The sequence below is a fragment of the Chanos chanos genome, chromosome 12, assembly GCF_902362185.1.
Source record: "Chanos chanos chromosome 12, fChaCha1.1, whole genome shotgun sequence".
In the NCBI taxonomy this organism is placed as follows: Eukaryota; Metazoa; Chordata; class Actinopteri; order Gonorynchiformes; family Chanidae; genus Chanos; species Chanos chanos.
In genome coordinates, this window is record NC_044506.1 from 6719451 (window position 1) to 6740236 (window position 20786).

The 20786-nt window shown below is 41.1% G+C and overlaps 1 protein-coding gene across 2 annotated transcripts in view; it reads right to left on the minus strand.

Annotated features, from left to right (window-relative positions):
• Nucleotides 1–4257, minus strand: part of LOC115825185 (CMP-N-acetylneuraminate-beta-galactosamide-alpha-2,3-sialyltransferase 1) — a 31725-nt gene extending 27468 nt beyond the window's left edge. For both annotated transcript variants that reach the window (XM_030788997.1, XM_030788995.1), the window contains exon 1: nt 4003–4257. The gene's annotated coding sequence lies outside the window, so the exon portion shown is untranslated. The remainder of the gene's footprint in view (nt 1–4002) is intronic.
• Between the last annotated feature and the right edge of the window lie 16529 nt (nt 4258–20786).

Sequence of the window (20786 nt, forward strand, 5' to 3'; positions counted from 1 at the left end):
TCTGTTTTTCCACAACGTCCCGGGACCATGCAGAATGGAAACCAGATGCCAGAGTTTCAACCAAACATCAGGCTTGGTGTTTTTCTTTTCTTCATTACAATAAAAGACTCAGATAGGTGCTAGCATTGCTTGTGAACATGTAGGTTCTTTTAATTTCATTTCTTTTCTTTTAAATTCTTTTAATTTCTTTTCTTTCTCTTTTCTTTTCATTTCTTTCTATTTTTTTTTATTTCACATTGTAGGATATGTGCTAGTTAGGGTTGCCACAATGAAAAGTGTAACGAGTCCTTAGTGGGCTTGCAAATCACTATGTTCATAGAAAAAACTCTGGTAGTTTTCCAATGATCTGCACCACTAGGTATGAGTGTTTACAAATGGCACAGAACAAATCAGTCATCACAGTGCAGAACGATCTTATCATCTGCTGGGTGACAGATTTAAAGCAGACGTTCAAAGTGCTGTTAACAACATTCCTCAATAGGAGGGAGTGAGGAGGCGAAATTCCCATCTTTTATGAGTTCCTGAGCGTCTGTTGCTTTATCATGTCAGTCAAAAGGAAAATGTCTGACAGCTTGTTGACACAACCTTAACCGAACAGCACTTATCATGGGAAATGCTATGGCCAAAAGAATGAATTTGACCTTTAGCATCCTCCGTTGTCTGCACTTGAAAGAGGGAGTGACTGAGAGCATTCAACAAGGACAGTACTTTAGTCATCAGAAGAGTTATCTCTTCGTTTTTCTGCAGCCTGAACCACCCACACAGGAGACACAAAACTGCCGTCAAAGGCAAAGGGCATCCACAACAATGCCGAATTTTACACAACACTCCCCTGCTGATTCCCATCAGCCCAACTGCACCATTAGACAGACAGAGACAGACAGACAGACAGAGAGACAGACTGACCGATAGATAGATAGATAGATAGATAGATAGATAGATAGATAGATAGATAGATATGCCCTCATGTATGCATATTAATAAATATTTTAAAAACTACTCTTAAAAGTTGGCTACTCTCATGACCAAAACATTTTTTTTAAAAAGGCAACATTTTACAGTGGTTTGGCACTTTTTCTAGAGTAAAAAGTCTGATTTGAAATAGATTAGTTATGTAAGAGCTCACTGTGAGACAATAAACCAATAAGTCTTGACACCTGTCGATAGCTTATCCAAAAAAAAAAGAAAAAAAAAAGAAAAACACATTTACATGATGGTAAAAATGCACAGACGGTCTCACAGCAAAAGGGTTTATCCTAAAATGGGCTTTTTTAATATGGAAAAAATTAAATAACACGGGTTTGCTTTCAACTGTGTCCTACAGGGGTTTTGGAAAGAGGCCAACACTGTAACTGAAAACAGAGACCAGGTCCACAGCACAGATGGAATTTTAAAGCATAGTTACAGACAGGAAAAGGGTCTCTGACCACGGGAAGAAAATAAACTGGGAGACAGAGAGAGAGAGAGAGAGAGAGAAAGAGAGAAAGAGAGAGAGAGAGAGAAAGACAGAGAGAAAGAAAGAGAGATAGAGAGAGAGAGAGAGAGAGAGAGAGAGAGAGAGAGAGAAAGAAAGAAAGAGAGAGAGAGAAATACAGAGAGAAAGAAAGAGAGATAGAGAGAGAGAGAGAGAGAGAGAGAGAGAAATACAGAGAGAAAGAAAGAAAGAAAGAGAGAGAGAGAGAGAATAAATGGGAGGTATCTTTGGAATAATAAAAAAAAAATCCATCCCATTAATCTCAAATAAATAACATGTTGCATGCTGTTTGCAATTGTTGAGAGGCCAAAACCCCCCCCCAAAACCCCCGATATTGTCAAGCCTAGTTCATTTCGCATTCAGAGTCACTCAGAGCTGTGCGACTCCAGCAGTTACCAGCAGTGTCCTCATCTCTGTCTAACCACAGGAAAAAGCCATCTGTCATCTGCCTCCAGACGACTAGTTCACCAGCATCGCTCAAAAAAACCCCTCAAAACATAAACCCCCCCAAAAAACATGACATCATAATTACCCACTAAGTACGCTTGGCAGCCAGTGTGGGACAGAATCTTGTCTCCATCTTCACGAACGCATGAGAGACCACACTGATCTGCCCCATTTCTGAAAAGGATTTAGAACCTGCCGTGAAACTGCAGAGGAAAGTCTTGGGATTTTCGAGAACAGTTCCGACAAAGCTCAAACTGTAACTACTGTTCTGCACAGACGCGATGACTCTTTGAACAGCAACTCTGGTTTCACGCGAATGGGGCAAACCCTCATATACGTTGGCTTGTGGTCGACTTTCTAATTTCTCTTTTCATATTTAACCTGATTTCTCATGTATGTCATGGGCTTGATTACACTTTAAGGATTTAAGGATTTTGCATATTCACTGGTTTCACTTGTGTTTCCCCACCTCAATCCTCAGCACTTCAGAGGTTTCCAAATGAATTCTTTTAACAGAGAACAAGTTAGCTTTTACAGCATCCACACACACACACACACACACACACACACACACACACACAGAAGGACAAAGATTAGAACATTTGCACTAGACCTTCATACGTATTATTTTAGCCATGTTTTGCAGTAAGTCTTAGAACTTTTGAAGCACTGATTTTTGCCAGTAGATATTGGCATTCAAAAAAAGTAGGTGAGTTTTTGGCTGAGTCGAATCTTTTTTTTTTTCCCTAGCGCAGTTCATGTCTATTCGTGCCTGTTATGTTTTGCTTGGCTGTCCTTCGCTCAGTACCCAGTGCTTAGTTCAGACTCCCGCTAGATGGACTTGAGACACGAGACCCTTCTCAGAGGCATCCCTCAGACTTCGCGTAGTGCTCTTACATGCTTTGTGATAGACCTACAAGTGTTGGACAGCGGCCAGGCCAGAGCAGGCCTCAGTAGAGATTTGCGTTACACTCGGACCAATGCTTGTTCACTTAAATGTTCAGATTGCTCTTACTGGCTTTGCGATGTTAAATTGCAGTGGTAGAGCAAGCCGGTTTTAATCTATGGTAAATACTACCGAACGGAAACACTCCTGTCGTTCACATTATTCAACCGTAAAGACCAAATGAACAGACTGCCACCGATTTAAACACGACTTTACAAATTGGGCAGTTTTTAATCCGTGAATGACTTAGACAATAGAAAAAGTGTTCCTAAAAAAATCCAGACGGTAGGTATGTTTGGGTGCGTTTGAGTGTCAGTCAGAATACAGTATTTGGTATCTGAAATGTTAACATGTTTTTCAGCGTAAATACTCGTCACTGTGAATGAACAATAGTCTGACCTCTGAAAGACGGCAACAGGCAAATCAATATCGCTGTGTGTCTAACACTGTTCTTTTATTATTCATGCAGTAATCTGAGGTTTTTCCAGTTTATCGAACTCACTTTTCTACGACAGTCAACGAAGCAGCGAGCGTCAGGTATTTCCCAACGAGTATGTATCCAAACGTTTAGCAGAATCATTAATATTATCACTTATTACTATTTAGCGACGATAGGTCACAAGCTCTCCGACATTAAATTTTACAGTCTGATCAGAGCTGCGGTGCAGTTGTAAGCGGTATCGCAGTTTCCTCAATCCTGAGTGATACCTATCTCTGATATGCTCATTTCCTCTGATGCTATGAATCCCCTCCCGACTCAGCATGGTTGGGAACATAACAAACCCTGACCTTCCCACGCATGGCGTCTCCAGTTATTTTACTGCTTAATCCAAAATAAACATAACACCGAAAACAAAACAACATTGCGTTAGCGAATTAAGTGTGAATTTAGTCAGGCTATATTTTTGTTCCTGATTTGGCAATGTTACAATGACTTGGACGACATGTGGAAGTTGTTGGGCAAACCAAGCACCGCGGAGCGTGGAAACTTGACGTAACTGTCTAAATTTAAGTGCTACGCGTTTCCAGCTGTATGAATTGCAACTCAGCCTGAACAAAACAGAGAAATGAAAGGCATACAATTTGCAGCACTTCCGAGTATAGCACGCCCGTATACCGTATATCTCGTACTCACATGAAATTCCAGGAAAGCTCACGTCTAAGATGCCGGACCTGCCTCGGCGGTTCATCCCGATAAAGATAAATTGTACAATCTGTGTCGTTCGTTCCAGTGAAATACCTAAAAGGAGATTAATGGAAGGCATCCAGTCATTCAAGGGTTCCACAAAAATACTTCGCTTGCGAATACACCCACTCATCTATATTATCAATCCACAGCGGCTTGATCCTTCCTTGTGGAATCCGTTACTTTGCGCTTTGTGTTGGCTTGTCGCACTGTACCGCGGCTGCACGCTCGTCCAGTGGCTGGGGGCTCCCGTTTTAATACCCTGTTGCGGCCACGTGGATTGGAGGGCCAAATGTGTGACGCCCCCTCTCACCCCCTCCCCATGAAAAACAGAAAAGACTCAAGAATGGAAAAGGCTGGCAGCAGGTAAACGCACAGATATAACGAAGGGTGTGTTTAGACATTCGGTGTTTCACGAGAGATGATGGAAAAGAAGTTGTCATTTCCCGTATTAGATGTTTTTAGTAAAGCATCAAGGTATGATTTAGTAAGCAAATGCCCATGTTAATGAAATGTGTTAAAAGCCGTTACATCACTCCTACACACAGTATGGATTCTAGATACACAGGCTGTTACATGAAAGATAGATAATCAGTCCGTTCCCTCCACACATATATGGTGCCAGTCACAGATCCTAACACAGGACCACCCTGTGAGAGTTACAATTGTCGCTAAGATATGAAGTAGTTGAGTAACTGACAGATGATGTTAAGTAATCTATGGCGTTCCTCAGCTATGTGCAACAGGATCTTTGGGATGGTAAATGTATAAACTCTAACAGACAGAGTGTCCTTTTCCCTATGCGTTCCAAGCGCCAAAAAAAAAAAAAAAAAAAGTATTTCGCCAATTACTGCAGACGACGGGAGTGACGTAAAGGCACGGGAGCCGTTGATTTATTCAAAAGTTTTATGATGCTCGAAGAATGTAGAGGACAGAGGGGTGTGGAGGGAGCGAGTGAAGCATAAGTCAATTTTAAATAAAGAATAAAGAATGTGGTGCGGCTGCCATATGTTCTTTTTGGATGATATCATCCACCGCTTCAGGAGCAGTGCAGTTGCCCCTTAAAAGGTCAAATAAATCTTGCGAGGAGCGGCGTGCAAAGCTGGACTAACAGGCATGTAATAGGACCCCCATGATAATGGTCATAGGTTATATATCCAGCTATATATATATATATATATATATATATATATATATATATACACATATATAGTATAGGCTGTGTGTGTGTGTGTGTGTATATATATATATATATATATATATATATATATATATACATACACACAGCCTATACTGTTCTCTCTCTCTATAGTTCTGTATATATATGGTTCTATTTCTCGCCCTCTCCCTCTCTCTCTCTCTCTCTCTCTCTATCTCTATCTCTCTCTGTCTCTGGTTGAAAGCCTTTGAGAGCAACACTGGATTCAGATGAGTAAAATTTGGGTTGCAAATCTTATTGAACTGTACATTTCATGGAGTGTGGAGGACAGATGAGCCCCCTCCCCCCCTCCCCCAAGACATCAACAGTGCTCGGTGTGTGGTCTAAGGCAGACAGTCAGCATACTATGGCAAATGTATGACTGTTAGCAATCTGGCATGCTGTGTTTCCACATTCTGCATTGCGTGGCATGGGAACTATCTGTTCTAATGCATAACCGTAAGCCAAGGACACAGCCTATAGCCTAACAGTTGGGAAGACTGCCTGAGTTTATGCAACATTATTGTAGCCTCACATAGCTTCCACACATACTTACAGGAGAGAAAGAGGAAATGGAGGGTGAGAGTTTGTGTGCGCATATGGTAATGTATGTGTATGTGTGTGTGTGAGAGAGAGAGAGAACGCGCAAGAACAGAAGAGAGCTAAAAAGAGGGTGAATTTGTCAGTATATGTGTGTGCATGTGTGTGAGACAGAGTGAGAGAGAAGGATGAGAGAGAGAGAGAGAGAGAGAGAAAGGGGTGGATTCAAATGTACCCCTAACTCAAACACATTTTGTCAAGCGCATGCTTTTTCATTGATGAGGTATCTGTGTGTGTGTGTGTGTGTGTGTGTGTGTGTGTCTGTGTGTCTGTGTGCGTGTGTGCACAAAATATCAATGTCTCACGGTATGAAGGGAACTGCCTCTGGCTACATCCCCTTCCCTCGGAGCCAAGGTCACATAGCTTAGCTTCACTGCTACATCTCCATGCACAGAGATTACAGCCACGTGAATTTACCTTGCCCTCTTCTCCTCTCCTCCATCTCTAATCCACTTGTGTCTTCAGCTAAGTTCACTTTTCCTCACTCCGTTTCTCATTCTTCTTCTTCTTTTAATTGAAGCTTCAAGAGTTTGTTTGTTTGTTTGTTTGTGTAGTGGCAGGGGTTGAATCAGATGCCCAAAGACAGTCTGCCATAATATGGTCGGAATTGGCTTGAGATGAAAGGGATTAGTTTCGAACCTTGTAGCCAAGCCTTGGGGTGGCAAGGTATGGAGAAACCACACTAACATCCCCCCCCCACACACACACACACACACACACACTCCCTCCATCCAGTCCTCCCCACATCTCTGAATTTGCCCGCCAAAGATCTTCACCCGTCATAAAGAGACAGTGTCTGAGTGTCTGGTGTCTCAGAGGGATTAATGATGGCATTTAATCTGGTCGCCCGAGGGGCTTCCTTTTTCTCCCTCTCCCTTTTCTTCCTGAGTCGTACACCACACACGACATTTTAGGGCTGCATTTAGAGTTTGGGTTGCGAGGAAGCAAAATAAACAGTTGTTAGACTATTTGAAAAATGGACAGTGTGTGAACCATTTTTGTGTCAAACTATTCAAACTTCTCTGGGGTGGGATTAATTAGAAGAAGCTTTTGATCACATTATTATGGTGTATGCGACCAATGGAGAACGCTATATATATATATATATATGTGTGTGTGTGTGTGTGTGTGTGTGTGTATATATATATATATATATATATATATATATATATATATAAATAAATACTGTGAAGCCTATGGAGAAAAAAGAGAAGGTGTAGAAAAAGTATATGTTTCATGTCGTGATGCTGTTCATGGGAGTGCTTCCTGACCACGCCCCCGAAAGCGTTCCGCATAAAATTAAACCATTCGCACTCACAGGAGCGAGAAAACTCTCCTTCTTCAAGACCTGCCTTTAGGGACAATATGTGCGCTCCCATGGGCAGTGAAAACAATATTAAGGGTACAAATGCCAGTCTTGATGGAACCCCTGAATTTCTGCTGCTTTTATGCAATAAAGACATCATCTTCAGTGTGCCTTCGGTGTACTTTTCGCACTCTCACAGTCGGGACTACGGCTGTGGCTCCAGAGACTGAGAGGAACCAGGGTGCAGCTATTGAGAGTCTGGCAGCAGTTTTTGAGAAGGGAAGACACCAGACAGGGCTTAAAAATGGGATTATCAAATCATTCCAGTCAGGAGAAGAGCTAAGTCTCCTCTGAGATTGGCTGTTACAACAAATCTTTGTCCAATTAGTTTCTTCACCCAGAGGAGAAGAGGGTAGGAGGAAAGAGTGCAAAAGGGAGAGGAGGTGGGGGGGGAGGAGGAGAAATTGTAAATATGAAAAGAAACAAAGGAGAAAAAGAGAGAGGGAGGGAAAGAGAGGGAGGGAGAGAGAGAGAGTGACAGACAGAAAGAGAGAGAGAGACAGCACAAGAAAGAGAAAATAGAGTAAGATAGAATGATGGAGCTGAGGTAAAAGAGAAGGAGAGAGATTGGGAAACCACATGTATGAAAAAGAGGAGCAAAGAAGATGCTACACACACAATAATGCGAGGAAGGAGACAGAGAGAGGAGTCAAGAGAAGGAGAGAAAGAGAGAGAGAGAGAGAGAGAGAGAAATATTTCAGCCCTGGGTATCTTACTGGTTTATTACTGAGGAGGAAAACAAAAACAAATGAGCAGGAGTGTGTGTGTGTGTGCGTGTGTGTGTGTGTGTGAATGTGTGGCCAGCCCCTGAGTGAAGATGAGCGGAGAAAAGCAGTTCAATGGGGAGAAGTGCTGGTTAAAGTGAAGTGCTCCTTTAAGCATCTGGGAGACAGACTCCTCAACGCAGGCAGAACCCTGGGTAGCGCATCAGTACTGAGAGAGAGAGAGAGAGAGAGAGAGCAGGCATTTCAAAGCGGTTATTTAAGTGCTGGTGTTGTGAAGGCTGTGCCCATGCTTGCCTTTGAAGTACAGGCCAAGTAGAGCAGCATGGCTGAAGAGTTACGACAAAGCTAAGATTAACATTGTGACCCTCTGTTTTATTAAACCAGAGGGAAAAAAAAATGTCTTAAAGTGACTTCTCACCTCTTCAGGCACAGCTCTGAGCATGCTCATGGTTGCTTTTTTAATAAGAAATCTCAGAGGCTTTCGACATTAAAAATGTTATACACACAAAATCCATATTTGAAATTTGTCTCACGGATATAATATACCTTTATAAGGTTTCTGTTCTCAAATAAAAGTTAACAGCACATCACTGAAACAATTATATGAGCACCAGAATCTTCTACACCTTTATTTATACACTAACACAGCTGTGTGTACGCATGTATATGTGTGTGTGTGTGAGAGAGAGAGAGAGAGAGAGAGAGAGAGAGAGAGATGTGATCTTCTGAGGTTTCTTTCAATATTTCTTTTTGCGGGGGTTACACAAAAGATTTTTTTTTTATCGAAAAAGTGATTTCAGGAGGGCTTGCGCAGGAGACAAGCGATTGAATTTCGTTTTATTAAAGTAGTTTTATTTCAAAAGGAGGTCTAACAATGGCTTCTGTTGTAGAGTTACAGTGTATAGCTCTTATGAGGATGAAAGTAGTGGTGGTAGTAGGACTGTTTGAATTGTTCACGCACCAGGTGATATCCACCGCCACTCAGACAGAGTAGCTGAAAATAAAATGATAAGATATTAACTGTATTGGCTTTGGGTAAAGTTATCTAAGCACAAAACTATTCAACACTGCTATCTATTTATTTAAAGAAACACATTCCCATCCAGATATGGTCAACAGCTGTATTATATTTCATCGTTCAGATTACAGCAACACATACGGGTCAGAGAGGGTCTCTTCAGCGTTAAACTAGATGGGACCTCTGTTCGGGAAAAAGCCTGTGGTAGCCGCGGTAAAGACGTGTGTGTGTGTGTGTGTGTGTGTGTGTCTGGGTGGGGGGCTGTTCTTCAGTCCAAGACCACTTTGATTAGCCTGCTTACAACAGAAACAATTGCACCACAAGTTGACTTTTAGACTTAGAGTTTCAGCTGCAGGATTAAATTCAATTTAATAAATCTTAACAGCGATTCAGTATCAACGTCATTTGAATTACCAAACAAACAAACACACACACACACACACATACACACACACACACACACACACACACACACAAATAATAGAAGGGCAGTTCAGCATCACAGCAAGGTCCAAAGATCTTCTTACACCATTTTCCCAACTTTTACAGAACTTTTAAGCACAAGAGCGTAAATGGAACGAAAGAGTTACTTTTACACATAATACGTCGTCCCAACAAGTTCACATTCACTTCAGCATGGTTCACTCCCGCAGTCCTCCCGTTTTAAAATGTTCCTGTGATTCTCCTGTATTTTGAACCTTTCATAACGTCAGGTTCGCGGGCCTTGTACTAGTGGCATGGAATTTATTTTCAGACGGAGCTCGGCAAAAGTGAGCAGGCACGACTTTCACCTATAGTCCATCGCTAACCTGCACTTTCTTTGCAACCTACTGCTGAACTGAATGACAGGTCAAACTTCCCTTATTGCAACTGTAGCGTACCCAAATAAACAAGCCAGTCCAATCTTCCGTGATTTTTTTTTTTTTTTGTAAACCGTATTTTTTTTCCCCGTGTATTTTTGTTTTGAATATGTAGTAAACCACAACATGCTACCGCATTTTTATTCATCAAGCGTACTTTAATCAGAAGTACCGTGAAACACATTCCCTGTCGCAACAAATGCACAATATAATGTTGTCCCAGCCAGGGATGGTTAAAGATGACCCAAAATGTATTTTAAAATAAGATACCAAATACCCTAATTGTAAGTGTATTAAAATAAACTACGAAGTACAGCAGCCACGCCACGTATCAAAATAAAGAACTGTATTTTTTTTATTTTAAAAAGATACTTTTCCAAGGGAAGGAGCATGAAATCACTGTCTGTCTATTGGCCTATTTAATCTATCCCTTCACCAGGACACTGACTCAGTTGATTAAGGGGACAGCGTTTGAGAGCAACAGCTTTTCTCTGCCTAATGAGGCATTCCGTAAATCTGACATATGCAATCAGTCAACAGATCAAATATTCTGACATGCCTGTTACATCCCAGATCCCCCCATTCCTGTGATCACCCAGATGAAGGTTAGTTTTAAAGGAACCAACAGTTTAATGTTTAACTAACAGTTTGTTAATGATTCATGATTGTATCATAATTTAGTTGCTTGGTGTTTGGTAATGAAGGGGCTGCTTTGCATCAGCAACACTGACTCAATGACAAGCAAGTCATTCATAAGCAAACAACTGATAGCAATTGTCTTGTTTTGAGTAGCCAATACTTTGGGGGAATTAATACCATTAATGGCATTTAATTGCATGTAAGACCGGTAGGTAACTTAACTGAAATTAATTTAGCTTAAACTTAACTTAATTTAACTTAACTTAGCCATCAAGGGATCGGTTATATTTTTCAGTGATGACGCTACCATGAAAACTGCTACGAATGACTGTGAATGTTTCAGGAGCGCAGCGTACAAGCTTGCACCAGTTCAACTCCCTTTTCCTGTCTGCTTGCTTTTCTCTCACTCATGTCTCTCCTCATTGGCTTCTGCCTCTCAGAGATAGGATTGTAGTCCTATCTTTGTCTCCGATCTTGTTATAACTAGCAAAAGTTGAATAACGACTTGGAGTCACGCATCTTCACGCATGCATGTGCTGTTGTAGCCTACCCAGTCTTATACAATAGCACAGACTTATTTGGGAACAATTCTCACTAAACACAAAACAGCGCCCATTGAACGCTCTCGGACTTGACGAGACGTTTTGAGCCACAACCAGGGTTCCCACGGGACACGGAATTTCTGGAATATCATGGGATTTTAAAAAGTCTATTCCAGAAAAGTCTATTTGTTTGCAGTATGTTTTAAGATTTAGCTGCTATTTATCAAAATGTAATATTTTCCATGCACTATTTTTATTCATCGGCTTATTTTACGTGTTTCCCGTATTGCACGGGTGGTTGTTATGGTTTTTCAGTGCCCGTTCCCGCTCGTCAGCAAATGCCAATAACTTCAGTAAAGATACGCCGTCTCCTGTACCTGCTAACGAAGGCAAAAATGCCAGGAAAGTGTCAATTTCAAGACCCTTGCTTACAAAATGATGACTTCAAAGATTTGTGTTAAGAGCAGACGACAGAAAACCTAAATGTAAAGTTTAAAGCTACTATGGATCTATAAAATATGGGAGAGGGAGCTGTTTGCAGCCATACAAATATTTTGCTCAAAGTTTGTTGCATAAGGGTCAATGTGTACATAAGGGTGTATAGGCTTAGTCATATGTGATCATAATTGTGCACTATGTTTAAGCAGTGAAAACTTTTAAGTTCTGTACAGAAAACATCTGTGAACTAGTAAATAAAGCTCGCAAATTGGTGGGTTTCAAATACCGTGGCTGGTTTTGGTCTGCTCAGAACAAAGGCCGCCTGTTTTTCCCACTCATTATAAGTCATGGAGATTCAGCTTTTTAGTCACTGAAAGTCAGGAAAAGTCAGGGAATTTGACATTTGACTCAGAGTGGGAACCCTGCAAGACAAACGCCAGTGGTGGATGGGTTGACAGCCTGCTGTTTAATGACGTTACGACACAACGTTGTTAATGACAATAAGGCACAAAACATGTGTGTTTAACAAGTTACACCATCTGATCGCATTATAAAGTAATGTTGTACAACAACTCTGAAACGTTTTATTGTTTGTTTGTTTTTTCGTGCACAACCAACAAAAACTTAGCATAGGCTGAAAGTAGCAAGCTAAGGTTAAGTGCGAGGGCTGCTATTTACTCGGGTCAAATAGTTAGCTAGAACATTGTGTAAATTGGTAAAAGATTTAGCCTAGGCTACTAAAACAAACACCAAAACAACTGTAGCAATTTTATGCTAAAAATCGATGGAAGGCTGGCAACCTACATGTCTCCCACCTTGTGCTGGATCAGTTTTCATGCTGATCTCAACAAGTCTGGGTAAATTAAGCACCATTCACAGGCTGCATGCATCATTTTGCATTTTATGACGTCATCACATAGACGCCTCACAGACAGTATTTTACAGTATTTTTAAACTACAAAAGTGCAATGCACTAAAGTATTTTGATACAACATATAAAGCCATTTTCATCAGCCCTCTCAAATACAGATTACAAAATCCTATTTTGTTTTTAAAATAGGTCTTTTAAATACATGTATCATAAATATTGCCCATCCCTGGTCACAACACTAACTGGGTTTCCATCCAACTGTTTAATGTAAAGTAACGCTTAAACTTCACAAATCTTTTGAGTCGCATAAAAAAATGCACTTGCTAGAAAGAGGTGATTAGCATTGGGTGAAATGATACTGGTTGGCTGAAACAGGTTTAGTCGAATCAACAAGCGTTTTTTTTTTCTTTTTTTATGATTTTATCACATATTTCTGTTAACTGTCATGTAAAATCAACTACACTGGTCAGGCTCACCAATACACTCCCCTCACAGAGGGTGCTGAAGAATGCAAAGTCTGCAGCTTAGGTCTACAACAGGTCCCTTGTCACTCCTCACCAAGAAGAGTGAGGGTAGTCTCTCTCTCTCTCTCTCTCTCTCCTGCCCATTCTCTCACTCACCCTCTCTCTCTCCCACCCATTCCCAACCACTGGTAATAAACGTCTAAGTGCTGAATCTGTTTGCCCTTTTATGTATTCATTCATGTAATGCAGGGGGTGTTCACACCATTTCACCTCCAACCAGGTATCCGAGTGACCACCTCATTGCTGTCACTTAGTTAATGGAGGAACTAGTTAATCCAATCCTTGTTGATATTTTAAAGCAAGTGTTTGCCTAGTGATGATTTCAGGGTTCACTATGTGCGCCCTTGTCTAAATGTAAGGGGTAAAGCCGATGGGAAGGCCCGGGGGCGGAACGGCAGAAAATCTCCCTTATTTTTAAAGCCCGATGTTGACAGGTGTGTCACCTGCTGAACAATGATAAGACAGTTCGCAACGCAGACGTGTGATCACAGAGTTTAGCGGAAGGCAAGAGATGACGCAGAATGAACAAAAGGCCGCTCTCTCTTGAGTACACAAAACCTGCTTAGCATGTCTGGCAACAACAAGCGGTGCGACAGGTAGGGGAAGAGAGAGGCATACGCGATATTACGTGGCCTGGTTTTTTTAAACAATGACTGTTACTTGTATGCAGACACCATGTTTTAGAAAATATTGTATTATAAGGAGTTATGGTTTTATCGCCACTAAAGGAATTTGCGTTCTGAGACTTTCCAGGTGTTTGTTGTCTACAAAATAAAACATCTTTTAAACACTACAATAACGCATAGCATGTTCAGCAGCATCGTCGAGGCAAACATTTCAATGCTGTTTCTTATTCTTATCAGTGAGAAGAAAGAATGAACTTTTGAGAGAAATTGAATGATATTTGAGAACAACTGAGAGTGATACAGAGGCAGAGACAGACCAAGAAACGGATGATGGGAAACTTGAGGAAGGGCAGAGGTGTGTGTATATGTTGGGGGGGGGGGGGGGCGGCTGATGTAAATAAAACAAAACAAACCTCACCGTGTAAAATCTGTTTACCACAGGACACAAAGGCCAGTCACTGACACAATAGCTCAGTTCAGACCATGCTGGTGTATTTTACTGGATTATCTGGTAAACAGTAAATATTAAATCTTAAATAATTAAGTTAATATTTCCTGTTTAATTTTAACTTTATAGTAAAATTACTGAGCAGCATTAGCTGCGGGTCAGTGGTAAACATGTCTTTGTCTTGGACTTGCAGTTACATTTCACAAATGACACTTTATTATAGTTAAAGTACTAATATTACTAATATTAAATGTTTAATACACATGTAACTATTTGTTATATAATGAATATGTATTTCCCTTACTACTGGCTATATGTTGAGTGTGTGTACAGCCCATGTGATGCAGTGGAAATGTGGGTTGATGCTAAGCGTTATTTCCAAAGCTGACGCTAAAAACGCAACCGCAGAATGGACGCAGAATGCACCAAGTGATGTCTACCGTTATTTAAGTAAACTGAGCCTCTTCACATATTTTAGCTCGGTGGTATACTGACAGGCATCAGGTGCTCAGTGAGTTGGAAAAAAAAAGAAAATGAATAAAAAACTGTTCCGTCCAACCCCTTAAAACCTTAACGTTTATGAGGTAGACCTCGCCTAAGACAGAAAATCACTCCTACAAGCTACAGTGAGGAGCCGGTAACTGTTTATTCGCCCGATTTCTCTAGAAAGTACGCTTTCACTATGGTCAACTGGTTAGAAAGCCTTCTGTCATACAACACAATAAAACACACCACGAAGACTGTGATGACTCACAGCCAGCCGGTGAGTCCAGATAAAAGTGAATTAATTTGTCTGGTATTCTTAACCTAAGATATTTTCTTCACTCATAACCTCATGTGACTGTATTATTGGTCGTATGTCGTGCTTCCTAAGAGACTTTCTCTCCTCGTTATCATCAGTTCGTGCAGAGACTAAAGCGGTCCAGGCGTGCTGCAGGTGCATGTTAGGGACGAAACTCAGACACCCCCTGAGGTACCATCGTTAGCTTTCTCTTTGACACATGCCCTGACTGTCAGCGGTTGAGACGCTCACTGTCACGAGCGTCGCGGCAACACCTGCCTCCACCGCGTCCGGGCCTGAAAACGTCACACTACACCTTCCAATTATAGCCGCGTTCTGTTGTCAGCGCTCAGCGGTAGTCTCTCTCTCTCTCTCCATCTCTCTGTCTCTCTCTCTCTCTCTCACACACACACACACACTCTGTATTCAGCTGGGAAATCTTTGCTTCTATCAGTAATAAGAATGACTGAACCGATAAGCTGTGGTGTCCAATCTCCTCAGACCTTACCCTCTCTGACAGTATGCATCTGTATTGACTGTCTCTGCCTGGGTCTTACTGTGTATCACTATATTTCCGAGACATTTTACTCAAGGGCATGAAATATAATTGATAGTATGTGCGTGTGCGTCTATCAGCAGTATATTTAACAGCTCTGTTCCTATGTGCTGTTTTGTGCGTGGCATCTGGTCTGTTATTGCTCAGGCTTGAAGGAAGATAATATCTGACACACTGTCTTGATAGCAGATAATTCGTTCTGGTTTTGTTCATTGTTTTTGCACAAAAGAACGACATAATGAAAAAGCATGTATGATAAATAGGGCAAATGAGGGTAACCGCTCATCTTTTAAGGCACGTCCTCACACGCAATCTCGAGATTGCGTGGGAGGACGTGCCTTTAAAGGCACCTGCTTAAAAGCCAGTAAAGGCTTTCGATTAATTGTCGGCTAATCAGTAATAATCTTAGCGAGCATCTATAAAACCACAGCACAGCACAGGGCAAGTCGGGCTTTTGGATGTTCAGCGTCTTGAAGAAATTCAGTTTCCAAACGGATTTAGCCAGGCAGCAACTCTTGGCACTTTAGGTTTTGATCCGCACATTATCATCTGTAATTTGCGTCAGTTTGCAGTTGTAAGCGGGGTAGAAAAATTCTTTAATCATATGTTTCCGCAAGTAGTTTTACAGCCCGTTTTAACATTTTAACATCGGAACTCTGCGCGAGTGATTTAATGCGCAGCGACAAGTTTTACTTTGTATTGATATTTAGCGAATGCCTTTTATGACTAGTTGAATAAACACAAATTATTGAATAGGAGTTGATTAGAATAAGATTCGATTAGAATTAGAATAGATGTCCGATAAAGTAAAGTTCTATGAAGTCAGTATAGCGCTCTCCCGAAGGTAACTTGTCAGATAATTTATAGTGTTACTTTTACTGTTACACATTGCGCGTAGCCAACTTATCTTGTGTAAAGGGCCCTGTTTTAATTAATTAGAAAGCCTTAAGGATGCCCTGCGTAGCGTTGTTCTTGGTGTAGAGCTATTCTAAAATTGGGAGTCCCTAATAACAGCGTATACCTCTACCAGAACCCTCTGCTCTACGACCTCTGGTCAGCTGACGGGGAACCCGGCAGGCGCTCCTCCCGACCACGCCTCTTCTCCGCCATTGCCCCGCGGTGGTGGAACGACCTCCCTCATACAGTTAGGACTGCGGAATCCCTTACCATCTTCCGGAAGAAACTGAAAACTCACCTCTTCAGAACCCACCTGTCCCCCAATGCCTAACCTCCCATCCTTACAAAAAAAAACCAAACAAAAAAAAAAACCTTGTCTTGTATCTATGTTTGTCAAAGTATTCCAGGGGCGCAATATGAAGGGCTATATTGACGCTCAGTCTTATTGTGATGTCTGCTTATGAGGTATTAGGAATCAGCCTGATGCACTGATTGTAAGTCGCTTTGGCTAAAAGCGTCTGCCAAATGCTAAATTGTAATTGTAATTGTTTTCTTCGGTTTTTATTAGATGTGGTCTATTTTGTAATGGTTTGGAATCAAGACGTAGAAATTAACATTTTTTTTCCTTCTTTAGGTTACTCTCCCAGCTTTTTGATATATTGTGTAATCCTTGGCGGCACCAAGGTATACAACCTTTACCTAATTACCTGCATGCTGCATGGTATAGTCCATATAGCCCACAGGCATGGTCCATAATTCTATGGAACATTCCTGTGCACATAGAATGTTTGTGTGTATGTGTGTGTGTGTTTGTGTTTCTGTGGGGGAGGCAGGGAGCAATCCCCAAATACAGAAGCCACATGAGAGGTTATTCAGTTCAATCCAGGTCCGATGGTGTACCTTACAAGCAAAACACTAATAAAAATGGTTTCTTGTGAATAGAAACAGGTCTCTTTCTATGTATGTAATGTTTGAATGTTATTTTTTGAACCCTGGTTACGGCCCTGAGCATGTGCATATTGGGAGTGTGAAATGTGTCCCTGAACCACTTTAGCTTTGTTGAACCAGTAAAGTTTCCCTTACCTGATAGTCAACTGAGGATTGTAAACCTAATGACAATAACAACAGTAACAGTGAAGAATAACAGGCATCCCAAAAAAAACAGTGAAAAGTGTTTGAGAAGAAATCTGTCATTATTTTGACAAATCTACTGTCTGTTCCAGATCTGTGATTTTGAATGGAGTCTGGCTGTGCTGTCTAGTGGGAGGGGGATGGTGGCAGTAAGGTATGTACCCTTTATCTGATTACTTACATGCTGCATAGTAGAGTTTGCACAGTGTGAACAGTACCACATGTCCTCTCATCAGTCACTGTCTTCTTTCCCTTTTACTCCCCTTCTTACAAACATTGGTCTGTTCCCTCAATCATAGCTTCCATGTTCTTTGGGTGTGCATATCTTTCACTTTTGCTATTTTAGCCATTAAGTTCTATTTCCATTTCTAAAAAAAATCTTTTTTTGATACTAAAAAGTGTTTCAAAAGAAATCTGTAGTTTTATTACATTTACTCTGAATAAAATTGTTTCCTTCCATAGTAGTTTTCAGTATCTTAAAAAGAAAAAAAAAAAATCAAAATTCAAAAGCATCTAGCATTGTAGCATCTAATAAAGGGACTTTTGCTGTGTAAAGTGTCGACATGAGAAATCACGACTTTGCTCCTTTTGTACAACTAATCTGTGTGTACATGTTTCTGAAAATGGGTGCAGTCCCTGAACAGTAGGAGGTAGCCAGTTGGCCAGTTGCCATAGTTGGTGAAACTTGCTCAGAGTTTACCAAAATTACCAGCTCTTTCCCGGGCCATGCATTTACTACAGTGGCAAATTTGCCTCCTCAATGTCGATTCAGGATTTGAACCTGGGCCGCTTGGTCAAGAAATACAGGGAATTAAATAATAATAAAAAATAAACCCTCAACATTTCCTCATTATTTTATTGGCCAAGTTAATATCTATCTAATCATACATATTTTGTCAATGGAAACAGTGGTTATTTTATCATTTTTAGGATTTTCTGCTTGACTTTTTTCCTCCAAAAATCTAAAGGAGATGGCAAATGCCAATGTCTGCACCCAGGATTCCAGAGCATGTGCATGCCTGTAACCAGCTATGAGGTCACCGAGGTCCAGACCTCCGTAATTTTTTTTTATCTGAAAATAACATTTGAAGTTAAATACAACTGGATACAAATAAAATAAAATAAATAACAGCAGTTGAGAACTTCTCCTCCGAGACGAGCGCGTGCTTAATTCGGTGAAGACTTGTTATTTAGTGTCCGCTGTGTGTGAGAGTTGTGAGAGAGGGCGTGAACACAGCCCTTTGCATCATCAGCACTTCTACTGACAGCAACTGGAGTTTTAGACGCACGTTGGCAGCAGCAGCGGGCTTGTGTGTGAACTGGCAGCATACAGTATTCGGTAAGACAAATCAACATTCGTTATGCTATTATCCATACGAAACGTTCAAAACAGTAACCTGGTAAAGCGTCTGGACTTAAGGCCATTGTGTGAAACATGTTAAATATGCGTACTCTGACCATGATGAAGGCTAGGCTATTTCTTTCATGTTAGTAGGCTAGCTAATGTTTCAAACAACACCACTGATCAAAAACAGCGTATGTAAGTGACGGTATCAATAATAGTGGGCCTACGAAACATTTCAAAGCCAAATCTGGAAATGAATACAAATGTATAATGATGTTAGTCTGTGATGGTGTTACTGTCAAGCATTTCTCTTTTATTTTTATAGCTAGCTAAGGTTACAAATAACCTTAGCTTAATCATCATTAATGATTCTATGGACCATACTGTCGTGCCAATGGTATGAGGAAAATCTGGTTAATGGTTCACTGTGAATATTAGACTTAATACTAATATCACTTTGCTGTAACCATAACCTTATTTTGGAACCTGAACCCAGTGAAATTACAGATATTCTGAAAAACTCTATTTATAGCTCAGCGCTCTGAACACTGAACCTAGAAATTATTCTGAATACTTCTTCATTAGCCGTACATATAATAAATAACAGCATTAAAGTAGCAGGTACAGTAATACTCTTTGAATTCAATACTTCTAGCTAACTAAGTTCCTGGATCATCACATTCAGCAACTAGGAAATAATTTATCACGTACTCAAAGAGTAGGACTACAGACGTACACGTTTATTACAACGATCAAATCCAAACGGTACAGAATGAATCTAATGTTGAATAAATTGGAAATCAGGTGGAATTAAGGCACATCCGCTATATACACACATACAACAGCATCTAAACTACTAACAAGAAGACGAACAACTAACGGTAGACAATAACAATATCCTCGTTACCTAAAGTATGTATGAATGAACAACTACGCGAGCATGAGGCATTACTCACGAGAAGGCACGCTTAACCAAAAGAACTACCTGAGTGATGTTTCAGTGGAGTTACTTACACACAAAAAGGGGTTGTGAGGAAGAGAGAGAAAAGGGATGAGGAAGAAGAAGAGCAGGCCCGGCCACGTTCAGATGTGAGAGACCGGAGTTGCCGAGGTTGGCAGAAGGAGACCGTGAGCAAGACTTCGTGTTGGTGCCGGGAAAGTCTTTAAGCGTCGCGGATCTTTCGTAGCGGTGAGCCTGGGACGATTCTTCGTGGAGACGAGCAGGACGGAACGGACAGACTTACATTACGGCTGATACAACCGGAGCTCAACTGGAGCTGAACCTTAGCGCAGCTGAACTGAACTGTAGGATAGCAGAGAGTCTGGCATTTTATCTGATTTGCAGACAGGGGGTGCTGCTATCCTTTTGGGGGTGTCTCTGCCTGAAAGGAGGAGACCCTCCTTGGAATTTGGGAAGTATTAATTTGAGCTCGGTTGAAATAATTTTATATAACTTTTTCCCCATTAAGATAGTAAAATTACGTCCGTGTACTTGAATCTACCGCATTTTATGCTCCCGAACAAGACCAAATATGGTTTCTTTACAATTAAAAACAGCACAGTTACACCGATAGTCATACAATTAGTGGCTCATGACTTGGCTCCTGGCTATTTTTAAGCTTTACCGCGCATATATGACTATACGAACAGTTATGCGTATTTAACTGATAATATCGTATGGTTAGTTTCATTTTTCTTTTGTTCTACATAGTTTGTGCCCGAGTGGAGCAATGCAGATGGGGCCTGTGACACGGTCTGAATTCCATTCTCACAGGGAAACTAACCTCCCGAGGTGATCTAGTCTCCCTCATGATTAAACATTATCAGCATTTGAGCAAATAGTCTGGGGGTTACTGCGCTAACACATCAAGCCTGGCGTCTGTTAGGTGTTACCACGAGTGGTCTCTGCTTTGATATGCATTGGTCCTGCATGCAGAGAGGCCTGGGCCATGAAGAGAGAACTGGGATCAAAGGGGATAGGGATAGAGAGGCGGAGTGTGAGTGGTAGAAATAGATAGGGAAGGGTGAAAAAGAGGGAGAGAGTTTACACAACTGCAACTTTAATTACTAAGGAACACTTAACGTTAACAAATGTCCTTTTCTTTCTGAAAGCTGCGCAGTGTCTGCCCGACAATACCTGTGGACATAGAATGTGTGTGTGTGTGTGT